Source organism: Limulus polyphemus, unplaced genomic scaffold (assembly GCF_000517525.1).
Source record: "Limulus polyphemus unplaced genomic scaffold, Limulus_polyphemus-2.1.2 Scaffold2531, whole genome shotgun sequence".
Classification (NCBI taxonomy): Eukaryota; Metazoa; Arthropoda; class Merostomata; order Xiphosura; family Limulidae; genus Limulus; species Limulus polyphemus.
The window spans coordinates 161,236-164,685 of NW_013668141.1; positions in this window are offsets into that span (position 1 = coordinate 161,236).

The following is a 3,450-nucleotide window of genomic DNA, read 5'->3' on the forward strand; positions in this document are numbered from 1 at the left end:
ACAATACTCTCTGACTGCAGTTCAATTACTCACTACACTGTTGTCACGTTGTGACCATCTTATATATACACAAGACTAACACATTCTTGAAGGAACAGGATACTTCTAGAAAACGTGGCGTGACCTCGCTGACGCAACAGTACATTTAAAGATGTTAAATTTAAATTACAAAATCAGTTCTCTAGATACTTATTGTGCAATTCAGGTATTCATTTAATTTATTAGATAATATTTTGTATCTTTATAAACATTGTTTGTTTTAATTTTCATTTTTTGGGCTGTACTCTTGGTAATGTCTTGATACTTGAATCCCCATCTTAACAGAAACATTTGTTGTAGTAGCAACATATCTCAGATGCCACGCTCTATAAAGATAACAGTTGTAGCTAAACACCTGAAGGTTGTGGAAATTGTTGTTTGTATAAGACTTCACTGATGTTACGTTGTTCAAAGGACCTTAAGTATCCAGCACTATAACTTCTGTAGGTATACTGTATTATTTCTTTATTTTTACTTTTATTAACAGTATTGGTTAGAACGTTTAATGTCTCTAATTGTAATGATTTTAATTTTTATTATTGTACTTTTATTATAGAGACTGTTTTGCATTGCTAGCTTTGATTATCTATATATACAAGTTAGACTTTTAGAGAAAAAAAAACCCTTTTAAAACTACGGTAATAATTTATTAACTTGGCGACGTTTCGAGCAAACGCAATTTTTCAAGTCAGAAACAAGCCTGTCGGTTAATGACAATTACAGGAACGTTTTGAAATGAAACAATACACAAAACAAAATGTAACGCGAGATACAACTACGAGAATTAAACAATATAGTAAAAACAATATAATAGAGCTGGTGATTAAAAAAACAGTATTAAAATTACTCAATTGCTACTCTAAAACCCAGTGGTTTGTATCTGAAAAAAAGGGGGGGGGGGGTAGTGAAATCTTGCTCTGCTTTTTCTTTTATTTATTATATTTGCGAGTTTCAGAGGTGTCATTAAACCAATTATGTAAAGTTTTGGTTCTAATCATATATATCATATTATGCATTAAGGATTCTTCTTGTTTTGGAATATTTTATTAATTCAATATCCAATCCTTTTGTCTTTCATGAAAAACATAATTGCAAATATATAAAAACTTTTAACATTAGGCATATGCTGTACTTTCTTATCAATACTATGCACTTTAAGTTGACTAGTACTGGTGGGTTGAAAGGCCACCTCATTCACAGAGGCACCCAGTTTACTGATCAAACTCCTCCATTATCTACAATAATTTTTTATAGCTACCCTAAAGGGGGGGGGGGGTCATAAACAATCAAAAACCCTTGGTACCTGAGCACATGTCCCAAGTTTGTTCTCATTTCGCTAGTTTGTGAGTGGGGTAGGACACAGTCTCAAATATAAGATCTCTGGAATCCCGAGGAGGAGGCCATAAGTACACAAAATCTGATGACACATTTGTGGTTAGCGACACTGAAAATCTACTCCTAAGCATTTGGGCGAGCTTCCATGCTCGTTTTAGTCCCCCCCCCCCCCCGGTAACTCACTTTTAACACAAACAATGAGTTTAATTGAGCATAACTTAGCGCTAGTTAGACATAGAAATAGAGTTAGAATAGATGTTAATTGGAGAGAGGTACTTAATCCTATTGTCATCGTCTTGTAAAAGTATTTCTGAATAGGTTTTCCTGAAATAATTCACTGAACACTGAAGAAGTCTGTCTGACAGCACAGGGAGGTTTGCATAATTATGTAGATGTCGATATGGAAACTCTTAAAAGCTGAAGACATAGCACTAAAGTGTGAGAGTTTGGAAACTTGACAGGCCACTCATTAGGATTCCATAATGTACAGGACAAATACACCAATACGTTTCACAGTAAGAATTCAGGAACTTTAGGGCAAAGTAAAGGACTATTAAACCAAAAATCGAATTATTTTCATTATCATTAATAATTTTGCCCCCCCCCCAACGGCACAGCGGTATGTCTGCGGACTTACAACGCTAGAATCCGGGTTTCGATACCAGTGGTGGGCAGAGCACAGATAGCCCATTGTGTAGCTTTGTGCTTAATTACAAACAAACAATTAATAATTTTTGAAGTACAAATTATACTTCCAGTTCCAGTTCATTTTCCATGTCTTGCAATAATTCTAAATCAACTGTGATATATAACGTAAACATAAAATTACACCTACGTAGTTCCAAGCTGTTTTAAATTTTGAACATAAAGCATGGTTTTATCGAAATGTATATCTAGTACATGAGTATATGTAGACTCGCAACCTGCTGTCTAACAGCTATATATTACTAGTGTGAAATCAGTATCATCAGCGATACATGCGAGACTTGAATGCGTAATTTAATATACACGTACCTGGCATACGACACTACGATCCATTGTTTGCTCTGCAAGCTCGCAACCTAATAATTAAATTTTGTTTGTGTTTATGCACAAAATGTGTCACCAATAATATTTCCACAAGTTGCACCATTACGGTGTAAGAGTCATGATGTTTTTTAGTTGTGTTTGAATTTGTTCTACCACCAGGGGGCTGTAAAGTTATCTGAAAATTTATGAATGTTTGTTTGTTTGTTTGAAGTTAAGCACAAAGCTACAAAATGGGCTATCTGTGCTCTGCCCACCACGGATATCGAAACCCAGATTCTAGCGTTGTAAGTCCACAGACATACCGCTGTGCTAGTGGGGGTCAAATAATTAAATAATGTCGGTATGTAAGCATTAACCCTTCCCATCTGGGTCCAGCTCTTTTGTGAATGTCGCGACTTTTTACAGGGTTATATTCAAAGTTTAATTAAGCAGTTTTATCATGAAAGTATGCCAATAAACTTGACATCAAAATGTGGTTTACAATCCAGTTTTTTTATTATCTGAGTTTCAATTTCTTAAATTAAAAAAAAAAAGAAATGTTAAAAAATTCTCAATTCTAATTTGTCTGTGTCACGTGACACATCCGAGCTTCTAATTTTGAACAGCAGTATTTTCTGACTTTGATAATAGGTTTCTTTAGTTTCCAAACTATACATAACAAACTGAGGTACACGTCATTTGTTCGGGTTATGAACTTACAAAAATGGTGGTGGATGCTCTGATAAATAACGCAAAAATCATAACTTTCAAACAATCTATTTATAACATAACATATTATTACAGTATTCATTATTAACTCATCAAAAGCTTTATATAAACTTTAAGAACTCAATATGTATACAAAACGTGATAAACTATGCGATATGGTTAGGGTAACTTTGTACGAAGAGGTAGCTGAAAAGTAGTGGCGGTAGGGGGGGGGTGCTTCCTGTTACCCCGCTTTAAACACCCACCTCTTAATGTCCTTCCACACTGTTTCATGTTATTAATTAATTGATGGATAGTCATTGGCCGCAGAAGTGTTTTACGGAATGAAGTTGTAAGGTC